The sequence below is a fragment of the Ambystoma mexicanum genome, chromosome 1p (assembly GCF_040938575.1).
Source record: "Ambystoma mexicanum isolate Mex_15411 chromosome 1p, UKY_AmexF1_1, whole genome shotgun sequence".
Classification (NCBI taxonomy): Eukaryota; Metazoa; Chordata; class Amphibia; order Caudata; family Ambystomatidae; genus Ambystoma; species Ambystoma mexicanum.
Genome location: NC_090921.1, coordinates 613,255,655 through 613,269,829, shown reverse-complemented (window position 1 = coordinate 613,269,829; position 14,175 = coordinate 613,255,655).

The following is a 14,175-nucleotide window of genomic DNA, read 5'->3' as shown; positions in this document are numbered from 1 at the left end:
GCTTGGAACACTGATATGTATAAGACTGATTGCCAGATGTGACATGGATGCCGATCTCATCACTGCGACAGTTGGTGGAGGTGTACACATGCATGTAAGTGTGGTGGCGTGTGTGCATGTCTAGTGCACTCCCTTTGTTTCATGTGATGTCTGGCGCACCTTTGGCTGCTCATGCTGTTGTATGTATATGGATGGTGCTGGCTGTTGCCATATGGCTGTAGAATTGCTCAGGTGTGTGAGTTGACATGCCATGTGTGTTGGGGATTGTGATGCCATGTCTGAAGTTTGACACTGCCACTCATGTGCAACTGGCATGTGTGTATCAGTCCATTGTACAGTGTCCTGATGCCTGTCTCCTATCTCTCCCTGTCTGCAGCGTCAACTGATGAAGAGGGCGGAGAGGGTGCTGTGGAGCACAGCGGCGGGGATCACACCACCAGCCGGAGACGCAAGGCCCGGCTCCCCTCCCAGGTTGTGATCTCGTCAGGGAGTGAGGAGTCCGGTGCCGCGTCCCAGGCCGCAGCTGCCGAGGGTAGGTCCAAGAGGCGGAGGTCGGAGTTGGACTCCTTGGCAGCAGAAGGGGCAGCTGAGACCCCATAGGGTCCGACGAAAGAAGATGGCACGGAGTCATCCAGGTTGGTGGGGGGGTTGGTGGAGGAGGAGGCCGCGCAAGGGACAGAGACGGGGTCTGGAGGTGGGGATTCCACTGCTGCCAGTGGTGCAGTGCAGGGGCAGGGACAGGAGGCATCACAGACCACTGCGGAGGTGCCTGTGTGTAATCCTGTCCCCGATCCTGTGACTGCATCATCCCGCACCAGCAGGGATACCTACGTCCAGACCCGTTTTCAGGGAGGGGATCCGCTTACAACAACTGGCCTTCCTCTCCCTGTGGACGTGGCTATCCGGGACCGGGTTGAGCCTGTCCTGGGTGGGGTGGCGTTGTGTCAACGGGACATGCGAGATGACCTGCAGTCTTTTCATGGGGAGACTGCACGTCATCTCGAAAGGCTCATTGACCACGTCAGCCTATCGGGACAGGTCACCCAGGCTGGATTCCTCAGTTTGCTGAACCTTGCTTCGACCCCCTCCTCACCTGAACCCCCTATGCGCCAGTCGTCCTCCGTGCCATCTTCCCACCCATGTATCACCTCGGTACCCTGTGGAGCTGCCTCTGACCGTGCAGCCAGGCTGGTGGAGGACACATCCCTGCCACAGTCGGGAGTCGGACGTCCAGCAGGGGTGGCCACCTCAACAACTGCACCCCAGCCGGAGGAGGATGTATAGGCAGCAGGAGCCAGGGCACCGGCACAGGCACCGGAGCAGCAGCAACAAGGTGGGAGCCATGATGGCTCGGGGCCTTTGACATGGGAGGGGCAGGCATTGGCCGGAGGGCAGCAGGACCCAGGACGGGAAGTGGATTCCGTGTGGCAGCGGTTAGGCCATGCTATAGATGCGGAGAGGCCGCGGGCGGAAGAGGCACGGCTCATGATGGTCAGGGCGGAGAACTCCATGCAAAGGGCTCTGAGGCGGGCCGAGTGCCTCGAGGGAATTCGCAGGGACCTGGAGGTCCAGATGTCATCGTCCCTGCGAACCCTCGGGGCCTTAGAAGAGGACTGCCTCTGGGACATCGAGCAGGAGTTCGATGATGCCCTGGCCCAGGAAATCAGGAAGTGAGCCGTCGGACTAGCCCGCTGCCATTGTATATAGTTAATTAGTGTTAGGTTTCCTTTTGGTTTTCATTTCATTTGGGGCGCTTGGACAATGCCCAACCTTTTTATATATAGTTGTTCATTAGGTAGGGTTTTTGTAGGTTTCCTTTCAATGGTTGGGCTCATGGACCCTAGATTTGTACTTTGTATATAGTTGTACACTGGATTTCACTTCATTTAAGTTTCTTTTTTACCATGGATCAATGGATGTGTCTTATTTTTACACTTTGGATTTGGTTGGACGTACAGACTCTTTGGACCCATTTGCTTTTGGATTGATTTGGATTCTGGTTTCACACATTTTTTTGAATATTTTGGATATGCAACTTTTTCTTCATTTTTTCCATTATTGTGTGATTTTTTTTTATTCATTTGGTTAATTATTGAATACACATTTATTATATACTTTACTGATGTGGTCTTATCTCATTTGTTTTGTGCATGTCACAATGTTGATCTTTTCACAGTCATGTGTCACCATTGCGTGGGTCTGAGGGACATTGATTCATGGCCATGCTGGTTATGTATTTTCTATCATGACTTTGGGAATTCAATGTGGGGTGTTTGGACTGGGGTGGGATTTGGGTGGCCATGAGGGGCATGGGTCTGGAGTGTGATGACCTGTCGGTGGGGACATGTGTGGGGGCCTGCTGGCAGGTGCCCCTGACTGCTGGGGGGTGAGGGTGCTGGAGGACATGTGTGGGGGCCTGCTGGCAGGTGCCCTGCACTGCTGGGGGGTGGGGGTGCTGGGGGATATGTGTGGGGGCCTGCTGGCAGGTGCCCTGCACTGCTGGGGGGTGGGGGTGCTGGGGGACATGAGTGGGGGCCTGCTGGCAGGTGCCCTGCACTGCTGGGTGGTGGGGGTGCAGGGGGTCATGCTTGGTGATCAGTAGTGTAAGGTGACATGTGACTTGGCTGGGGGGCATGCCCATGGTGGATGGGCTGCCTGTGGGACATGACCAGGGGTGCAGGGTAGTCCCCTGTGGTGTGGGCTGCCTGCAGGGGCCGTGGAGGGTGTAGAGGGAACACCTGGCAGGACCCACAGTGCCAATTCACGTGTAGGACCCCCGGCACCCCAAAATACACGTACCCTGCTGAAATCGTGTCTGAGACTTCCCCGAACCCCAGGAATACATGTACCCCAATAGCGTGTGTAACTCCACACGCACCCCAGAAATACACGTACCCCACTCGCACAGGCCCTTTCGCGTGTGAAACTTCCAGCGCACCCCAGACATACACGTACCCGGATCCAATCGCGTATGAAACTCCACGCGAACCCCAGTTATACACGTACCCCACTCGCCCAAGGCCTATCGCGTGTGAAACCTCCTGTGCACCCCCGAAATACACGCACACGCTATTTTTCACACAGCGGGTGTCCGTGTTTGTCACATACCCCTTTGCACGCCATTTGTCCTAGAGGGACACAGTATGGGACATTCATCATAGCTGTATGTACGTGATTTTTCTTAGCGCACATTTTTTTCATGTGCAGGGACGCTACTGCCTGCCTTCGTGTGGCGGACGTGTTTAGGCCTGTGCGCGACTTTGCCAGTGCGCTGGTTTGCCCTATTCGATTCCATGAATACGTGTTGTAGGCGAGCGTGTGGGCGTTCCGCGCACTTGCCTCCTGTACTTCCCCCGTGACGCCCACATTTTCATGAGTTGTTCCCCATTCCGTGTGTCACGCCCCCTGTTCCTCCTACTTTTGTTGTGTACGCCGCGCTATGTGCGATTTCGCTGTGCGCTTAGTGCACGCTGTTTGGAGACGTGTACGCCAGCGTGCGCCACGCAGAATTTTGGCGCACATCCTGGAATTTCCTTGCGCACGGACTTCCATGAATCGCTGTGGGCGGGTTTCGCTGCGATTTTCGCACTGGCACTGCGATTCGCATGCTTTCGCTGAAAATTTCAGCGCACATTAATTCCATGAATCAGCTCCTTGGTCTGCTATGATTGGGTTGGCATCAATGCCACTCATACTTTTCCACTTGCTTAGCAGCGTGCAGAATAGTCGGCCAGGTGCAGGGAGTTCATCTGCACCCCCAGCCTCCCTCCAATTATTGCAACAATCAATCATCACTTCAGTGGTCATGTGTCAATTATTTCTTTGTATTTTGGCCTCGAGTCTGCTTCTTGGTCTGGGAAAGTTTAGGCGTCTGGGCATGGAAAGAGTTCATACGTAGGTGTGAAAGTTTCATCCCTTCTGCTTGCACGGTCACGTGATTTTGACACAGTGAAATCGTCTTATTCTCCATGCAATTTCGTGTATTTGATTTAATTCTGTCACCCATCTGCCATCTGTGGCTTATCTTGACCTTTCTGAATAGAATACTCTGTTCTTCTTCTCATTAATTGTATCCAGTGTGGGTCTATTTCAGCCGATACGACCTTGGCTTCTTGGCATGGTTGTCTTTGTCTGAGTTTCTCTCTGTCTTTAATTCTCAATTTGCTTGCTGCAAAGCTCTCCTCTTGAGACCTTTAGTAACCTTTGATCGATTCTGCTCATGTGCATAGTGGAAGTATACATGTATAAAGTTCTCCTTTTGCGGTAGATATGTATGGGTGCCGCTTGCCGCAATCTATCTTACTACTAAGCATAAGCAAGCCTCACGATTTTCTGTGCTTCTTGCGGTTACTGTGCATATGTACATGTTTAAACTGGCTGACTATCTTCATCATGCTGATGGCATAAGTTTCTGACATTTGACATCAATTATTTCACTTTAGACTCACTTATACATGGTATTTCGTCTCTTTTCGTCATTCACAGGTCATCATATCGTCTATATGTGAGTCAGTCCGGGTCCTTGTGACGTCACCATTTGTCTTCTTTTAGTATCCTCTTGGCTTCTTCAGGTATTGCATTTTGACAATCGTCATTCTGTCTCACTTGTCTGCATGGTTTTCTCAATGGGTACCTCACTGTCCAGGGTTTCTTAGGTATCAGTACTTCAGTAGGCACTGTCAGTCAGATAGGTACTGGACAGAGCCGCACTGCGGCTCTCTGCTGGTTTATTTGCTCATCATACATCACATATTTCAGCGTGAATGTTCCTGGTACTTCAAAATGGGCGGTTGGAGTGTGAATCTTGCTTGGTACCTCCTCTACCCTCCGCCCACTGGGCGATTCATCGACCACTTTCACTTCTTCCTTGGTATCCACCTTTCTGCATCATTTGGATCCGCTTTTACTTCGTCCTCTGGATTCACGCGTAGAGGTTTGAAGAAATATTTTTTTGGGGTCCATATCTTTATGACTCCCTTCAAGCTTCCTGCTGTTCTTACATGCTCATCTTTGTTCCACATCATTAGTTGACATTGTCCACTTGGACTACAATAGATCCCTTTTCCCACATAATTTCTATGTTTCCTTGGATATTTAAACTTTGTTCCTTCTGGTGCATAAATGTTGGCTTTCACAAAGTCTCTTATTTCTTCATCAGGCAGGTCCTTGGGCTTCCATCCTGGCTCAACATCAATCATGATTTTCATCCATATGGCTTTTTTCGCAGTTTTCTGGCACTGAGAGATTATTATCTTGATAACACAGAATCAGAGCAATATCATCACTAGCAGGGCTCCGGGGAATTTGAATGCATCTGCCATCCATTGCAGAACCCATGAAAATAGTGATCCAAACTAGCTGTCATCATCAACTTTGTCAGTTTCATCAATCATCTGATTCTGTAGTTTCGTCAGCATTCCTATGGCTTCTGTTAAAGTTCCATTTTCGTCATCGTGAGATGGTATAAATGTGCAACATGATTCTCCGATTTCTGCACAAACACCTCCATCCATAGCTGTGATCATGTCAAAATGAGTCGAATTGCCCTTAACTCTTCCTTGATTGCATTCAATCCTTTTATGGTCGTGTTGATGGTCTGCAGTAACTCCCATCTGGTTATCTGCAACCATTTTGTATTTGTTCCATCCTGAACTCTTGGCATAAAAATTGTCATGAACACTGATGAGGGTAGGCTGAACATCCTGTGTTCATACGGGATTGTATGAAAAGCTTCTTCTGATTTGGCAGAAAAGTAATTCTCTCTCTTCATTTGGCTCATTAGTTCCACAGATCTCTTCTTCCTCGGGTGAGCATCTGCTTTTGGGAATCTGTCAATATTCAGATCACTGTTTGGAATCACCAATGCTGGAACATGGACATTCACAAGTGTGCATATACCTCCCCAATTCTTCAGCAGTCTGATATATGCTTTGGATCCACATGCCCAATAATGATCCATGATCACTGCAGTACTGTGTACCATTCCTGGAGCGTCAAAGCAAAGACTCGAACACAATTCTGATTCTCTCCCATTTCTCTTGTAACATTATTCCGGAAGCAGAATTTCTGACTCTCCAATGGCACTTTCTGTAAGGGGCCTCCTCTGTCTTCGACCCATGTCAATTGTTTAGCAAGTTCTGGCCATAATGGCATGCATCCAATTCGTACTATGTCAATGGTGGGCTGGTAATGACCGAAGACCATCCATGCTCTGTAGATCACTACTACTTTCTCCCATCCATCTGGTGAAAGCACTGTCCCCCAAATTTGCATTTGGCCTCTGTTCTTCCAACTCTGAGCTTCTTCTGGAGTTTTTCCTTGAACGTTCAGTTTCTGATTTGCCTCTCTTCTGATCTCTGCTCCTTTAACTCCAGGCTTCTTATATCTGATCACAATGTGCTTTGTTTTTCTATTGTTTCTTGTCTTTATGTCCTGGACATAATCAATTTCATTTGGATCCGTTGCTTCGGTTGCGCATTTCAGTGAAGCATCACTTCCCATGAACTGGCCTCTGGTCTTGCACATTGTTATGTGTGATAGACAGTGCGCCGTCTGCACATCTATTCCAACAGCTACAAAGATCTTTGACTTCCCCATGCTGTAAGGTAGGAGTGCACAAACAAAGCATTCCTCCTCTGAATTCATATGTTGGTACCAGATGTTATTTCCCAAGTGTGCTGTGCTGTCCAGGTAGTCGTTTAGTTCCTTATTGTCTGCTTCTCTTTATTCTCAAGGTTTTCATGTAGTTTGCTATCATCACATCCTTAATAGCATCCATGTAGCTCCTTCTCACTGGAGGATTCTCAGGCCTCTCCATCCATGTTTCAGGCATCTTCATCTGTACCATTTGAGTAGGAGAAAGTCTGGCAATTCTTTCCTTGTCTTCTTGTCTTTTACTGGCTCTGGTCATGAACGGCCAAATTGATTCTGCTATCATCTCCGCACGTGATAGTTTTGCACAACTTGTGCTTGTTCTCTTCATTGGATTAGGTGTGCTTGTCAATGCTGTCTCTGTTTGTTTATTCTCCAAATCCTTTTGTCTCTTTAAAAGTTCAGCTTTCTCCATTTGTCCTTTTACTTCACTTATAGTAGAACTTCTCATAGTAGGTTGTCCAAACGTCTCCCCTTCTTTGGACTGTGGTTCTGTAGTTATTGACACTGGACCTGGTGTATGTGCACTCATCGTTTGTGTGAATGTGTTTTTCATTAACCTTTTCTCATGCTTGCTCTGCCGACCCTGTCTCCGGCGGCAAAATTTGTTTGTTACCACAAGTGAGTGTGTATTATTGCTCATCACATAATTTCAAGTTCACTCATTCTGCTATCAGACCTTTTAGGGCCTGGAATGACTATGTAAGGTCTGGGTCCCTTTGTGGGTTTCATGCTTACATTATTAGGTGGGTGCACTGGAATCGGAACGCTTTGTGCACCAATAAAAAATGCAGTTGGAATCGTTAGTGTCAATAAAACAATGATGAATATAATGCACATGTATATAATTCCTCTATAAGTCAATCTACAACACTTAGTTCTGGAACAGTACAAACGCCTCTCCTCCTGAGGGATGACAACATTACTACTTTGGTTGCCCATCTCAATCATTTAAGGAAAGAAAACGAACTTTTTAATACACTCTAGATAATATCGTTATCTCTGGGTTCTGCTGTTTCTGCTCATACGTTGCAGATACTCGAACGATTGCCCTACTTTTCCTGAATAAAAGATTGTCTCTCGTTTCTGGAAAGAGTTCTCTTTTCTGCATACGAAAATGTCAACATAAGGTAATAGGTTCAGCAGGTCTCTTAGTGTATGTGTTCAAAATAAACACGCTCCAAGTCAATGGCCGCCATTACGACTTTGGCGGTAGCCATGCCGCTATTGGCAGCATGGCTGCCGCCAAAATCTGGTCCGAGTTCCCAGAATGGGGAATTGCCAGGCCATACCGAGTTCGGAGGGCCCGGTAATTCCTCCCTTCAGGAACCTGGGCCTGGACCTTCCCCATTCCCATTTCAGCCCCCATAGGGCTGAAATGGGAATGGGAGAGGGAGCAAACAACGGGGCGATTACAAGCGGCCTGTTGTTTGCTCCCTCTTCCCCTCGTGGGACCCGCTCAGCACGTCTGGTAAAACCAGATGTGCAGAGCGGGTCCCACAAGGGGACCTCATAATCAGGTGGTACGGGGTTGACGGCGCCGGCACCTTTACTGGCGCCGTTAACCCCTTACCGCCTGACTTATAATGAGGCCCAATACCTCTTATCTGTTTCACTCCAGAAGACATGCTGCTACTCTGCCAGCAAAAGTGTATTCTTTGTCAACACTTCCTCTATCTGTCCCTTGGCAGAAGGTTTACAATCTTCTCCAGAAATTCTGTTGATGATTAGAAAGTTCGACTTGCATTACAATACCATGCAGGAGCATGCTCATCTGTGTAGAGTTCGCTGGGTGTTTGATGAAAGTAAGGACGTCAACACTGGCAGGCCTCTCCACAAGTTCTGGAAAGTCCTCAATTAGGTGACAAAAGACGTTGCCTGCCATTCTGCTATCATCTGGTGACAGGAACATTTGTCTTGTCCTTGCTGAATTCTTGAACTGCTCGGCACACACTGTGAGCAGCTCCTGTGATTTCGATGAGCTTGTAGAGCAGCTCTCATGGCCACAGGCTCCAGAACACAAAGACCACACCATCTAGTGATGGGGGCAATGGGTCACTTGACTCACTTATGTCCCTTTGGGACCTATAAACACAGGGGACCTGGCTGGACTCAGTCCTGGCACCTTTGACGCCAGGCTCATATAGAGATGTGAGCAGGAATACTTTATTTTAGTGCAGGAGTGCTTTTACTTTATTTCAGTGCAGGAGTGCTTTTATTTTACAAGAACTTTCCAGGAGCTGAAAGCCTTTATTCCAGAGAACATCCTCATGTGCTGACTCATCGGGTGTGGCTCCCTATGCCTGGTTTTCATGTGCTGACTCATTAGGTGTGGCAGGGTGTGGCAGGCAGGCTGAACCTGGTGGGCGTGGCTTCAGAAGCTCAGCTGTATAAGCTGCTCCATCCTTAAGGCCGGTGCTCCTCGTTACTGTGCACTTGCGTGCAATGTGACGCTCACCGCCCCTTGTACCAGTTTACTTACCTTTGAAACCAGGTGTTCTCCTGCAGACTCACCTCCAGGAAACTGATGCTTCATCGCTTCATCTGCAGACTCATCTCCTGACATCCAGTGATATTGATCCCGATGCCGCAGCACTGCACTCCGCATCCATGAACTCGGACCCTGTGAAGAAGAAGAAAGACACATCCGTCCAAGGGCGGCGCCACATTTGAACCCAGCGCGCCCCCAAGTTAACAATTTACCAGCTACTGTACCACTGCAGCTTCATGCCCCATTCCCTCCGGCTGTTGCCTCGAGCTCCGCAGCTTCTGCAGGGCTGGCAACATCACCTGCAAGGAAAGAAAGCAAAAGAGCAAACATAAAAAGTGGAACGGACAGCAATACAAGACAACAAACTTTACAATACAACAAAAACAGATGAGGAAAGACAAAGGCAAACAGGAACACTTACCTGACGTATAGTGGCTTAGTCTCAGCAGGACTGGACTACCACGTGCAAGGGACCAGTGAAGGAACACGGTCCAGATCATACAAGCGCCCCTGCCAGAAGCAGCAGGACGGAGTGCTCGCCAAAACTAATGAACAGGTGAGCTTTTCAGGGACAGCGCATCCCACAGGTACCACGGTTTGGGAGAAGGGTTCTGGAAGGGGATCAGGCGCACAAGCTGGCATATTCACGCCCCCTATTGTCCCGAGCAGCATCACCTGTTACCACCAGTCACCACATAAGCACAGAGGGTGAAGTCGGACCCGAGTGACCTCATCCCAGGGAGGGCTGCAAACGTGCCCCAACGCCTCTGCAGAGACCAGGTGAGCGTAACAGAACACAAAGCCTCTTCGAATCTCTGCCTGGGCATTATGGAAACTTCTGAAATGGACCAGTTGGCCCAATTACTGGGAGAGTTACGGGCTGAAGTTCATGCCTCAAGACAGGAAACCAATGCCCTAAGGAGGGATCTAATTGTGAACCGGGAGCGGACAGATGAACTGGCAAGGCAAATGCTCCAGGCACAGGCAGGCCAGGGCCCACTGCCAGGGTATGCTCCTCCTGCCGTGCTTCCACATCCCACACCAGTACAGGTGGATCTTCCAGGGGGAGGTCCTCTGGCCCCACCAGAACGCTTCACAGGCGATCCAAATAAGTATGCCATCTTTATGAATCAATGTTGCCTACATTTCTTGTGCAGACCTGGGGCATTCCCCAACGATCAAGCGAGAGTGGACTTTGTACTCTCATATTTGGGAGGAAGTGCAGCGGACTGGTCAATACCCTTGGTAAACCAGGATGATCCTTTGCTTCGAGACTTCTGAGGTTTCCAGCGTGAAATGGAGAAACTATTTGCAACCCCCGGAAAGATGTGCTGAATACATCGACCTGACAGTGCAGCTCGATCACAGATTGCAGGATCGGAAGATGGATCGGGCCAAGGCTGAGGGGCGGTTGGTCTACATGCGACCCCGTGAGAATCAAACCAAATCACACGATCAGTCCGAGCCAATGCAAATCGGAGGTTTGTGGAGCCCACTCACCAAGGCAGAAAGGGAGAAAAGGAGACAGCAGCAGCTTTGTTTGTACTGTGGTAAGGAAGGTTACTATCTCCGAGAATTCCTGGTGAAACCACCCAGGAAAGCAGTTGGAGCAACTGACAATGGTGAAGAAGAAGAACAGGACTCGGGAAACTGCAACGCCCAGCAAGCGTAGGGGTTCACTTGTCGAGTGGTGAAAAGGAACCTATACAGACCTCACATCTAGTCATCCCTGTGCTCCTGGTAAACCACAAGCAACCATCGAAAAGACATGCCTTGGAGGCATACATTGACAGTTGGGCTGTGGGAAATTACATAGACCAAGATCTGGCTACCCGGATAGGCCTTCCTCTCTGACAGAAGCAGGTTATGGAAAAGGTCACACCAGTTGATGGATCTCAGCTATCATCTGGCCCAGTGACGCATTACACAGAGAAGGTCACACTTCTGTGTCAGGACAGTCACCAAGAGGACATCACCTTCGATGTCATCAGTGCTCCTCAGTTCCAGATGATATTGGGAATGCCCTGGCTGGAGACCCACAATCCCAGGATTGACTGGCGTAAACGAGTTCTGACCTTTCCCCAAGACTGTACGACACCTGTTATAGCAAGGAATTCTCATTAAAAGGTCTTACCAACCCAGGTTCGTTGAAGAAAGAAACCATACTGGGACTCACCAGTTCACTACCAGCTGAATACCTGCATTACCAAGATGTCTTTCAAAAAGAGCAAGCGAACACCCTACCTCCGCAAAGACCATATGACTGCCAAATTGATCTGGTACCTGGTGCTCAAGTTCCCTGCAGCTGGCTGGATTTACACCCTAACAGAACAGGAAAACCAGCATTTAAAAACCTACCTCGATCAGTATCTGGCAAATGGCTTCATTCGTCCGCCAAGTCCCCTTCACTCTTGCCTCTCTTTTTTGTGTCTAAAAAGGAGGGAGACCTGAGAAGTTGCATTGACTACAGAGCACTTAATCAGATCACGATAAGAAAATGGTGCCCATTACCGCTTATCCCTGAGCTCTTGGATCAAGTGAAAAGCGCTCAGATATATACAAAACTAGACTTACGAGGGGCCTACCATCTAGTAAGAGTCAAAAAAGGAGACGAGTGGAAGATGACTTTTCGCACTAAATATGCCCTTTATGAATATCAGGTTGTGCCTTTTTGACTATGTAATGCCCAGGTGGCATTCCAATTTTTCATGAATGACGTGCTCCTTCAACGGTTGGACGTCTGCGCTCTTGTCTATATTGATGACATTCTTATCTATTCGACCACCAAGGAGGATCACGTCAACCATGTCCGGGCAGTTTTGGAGAAACTGCGGCAACACTGGCTATATGCCAAATTGGAGAAATGCTCCTTTTTCATGACGGAGGTAGAATTCCTCTGCTTTATTCTCACACCACGGTGCGTATGCATGGACACGCGCAAGATAGACGCTTTCCTTAACTGGCCCTCACCGACATCAATAAAGGGAGTACAGAGTGTACTCAGGTGCGGCAACTTTTATCGCCGGTTCTTTCCCGGGTTCTCCAGGATTACTTATTTTGGGATTATGGACATCCCCCATCGGGACAGGAGTCAGGGGTTTCAGAAGGACAGTCACCCAAGTCTTTATGGTCTATACCGGCTCTAACACACTGGGCATGAACTTTGTTAGTTTCAAATTCTAACAACACTCTTCCCGTGATTTTCTATATGGAAATTAATTGATTTAGCTTCAATTCAATGCGCTAAGGATCTACACAGCTCCCCCCTCCCCACAATTTCATGGAAAGGATAAAGTGGGCTATTCCCAACACAATGCAATTTAATGGAAAGGGTGATTTTCTATAGTGGAATTAATTTGAATTGGATTTAATACAATGGGCCAAGGGGCTATCCAGTTTTACCCCCGACCCCCTACCCATTATTGGAAAGGGATAGGTCAGGTAGCTCCCCACACAATCGATGGCTTTTGGATTGGTCTACTGACATGGGAAACTGTGGTCAGGGAAAACAGCAGGGCTCCTCTGAGGACAGCGCAGATCTGGTCAAGGGCTTTCAGTCAAGGATTTTCTCCTTCACCCAGACTCCTTTTGCTCCTCTGATGGGGTCCCAGCTAGCTTCTCGATTTCCCTGTCACAGTCTCCAATCCAAGGATTGAGGCCTCTCAAGTTGTTCCTCGCAAGAGTCAGTCAGCAGGCTATTTCCCGGAATAAAGTAAAAAATCCCAGTTCTGATGCAAACATGCCCTCTTATAGTGCTGATGACACTCCAACATGGTCATAATACTCACAGTAATGATTGGCTAGTACTCTCCCTTCACCTCCCACCAAGTCACCCACTGGTTGCTGATAGGACCAGAAGTTGGGAAATATGTATGATGTAGGCTGAGATAGGAGAAAGATTTGTCATTCCAAAGTGACATGCAGGTTTTACATTTTGTGCTCTGAAAAATCTCACAATGTGGTAACTCCTTTAATCTTTCAGATAACCACATGAATGTATATATTTTTGAGTTCTATATTTTATGGTGAGTCAGGCAATACTCAGTTTATTCCGGCAGGCCCTTCCTGGGTGACGCCACTGTTTTTTGTGGTTTGCTGCTGTGCAAAAATAGTTGCAACCCTGACACTACATACTCAACATTAATTTCACTGTCTATTAGTCTATCAATATTTACAATTCCTCAGATTTATGAACATGCCAACTGGCTTTTTATCCCCTTTAAATTGAACCCGGGGTGGGCTTGAGAGGACACATGTTGCTCTTTTTATTTAGGAAAATGTGTACCATGTTTAATCAATGGCACTGCCTGCTATGAGAAGTAGTTTCATTTCTCCTGAAGCTTGTGACCAGCCACCTGCTCGGGCCCGTGTTTATTCTACCCTTCTTCTGCTACGCATCAAAAGGTCTTTGTTCAGTGCTAATGCACATTTTATGTGAAACCTGGCCGTACAGGTCATTTCTGTTGGTCATGTTATATGTACATCCCATTCACAACCTTACCATTGTAATTCAGCGACCTGGTCGTCAGGATAAGGGCCTATAGAATCCAAGAAAATGCCAGGATGTTGGTATGATGCTTTGGCTCTCTCCAGCAGACATGTCCAGTGAGCAATGAACTCTGAACCAGAATCCATTGGTGGAATTTCCCCAATGTGGCAGCCATGTCCCCACAGATCCATCCTGAAGTCTGAACGGTGGTGGAATGAAGTGAGGTTGACCTAAGCAACCGCCTGCTAACTTGCATACCCTACATCCTGCCATGACGTTGATACATTCATCCAAAGGATGCTAGCAGATGGGATGTCATGATAGCAATAACAATAACCTCCCTACCAGGAGCCGGGCAGTCCCAGACTAGAACATGAAGTGTCTGAGTGTTTATTTACATGGTGAGGCATTCACTCACCTTTTCAAGCATGCACTCTATACATAACTTTTCCCCAGAGTAGTCTGATAAGCAGAAATACCAACATAACATTTGGGAATGGGTTTGGTGTTAACACCACAATAGTCAAGGCAGTCTATGATGGGA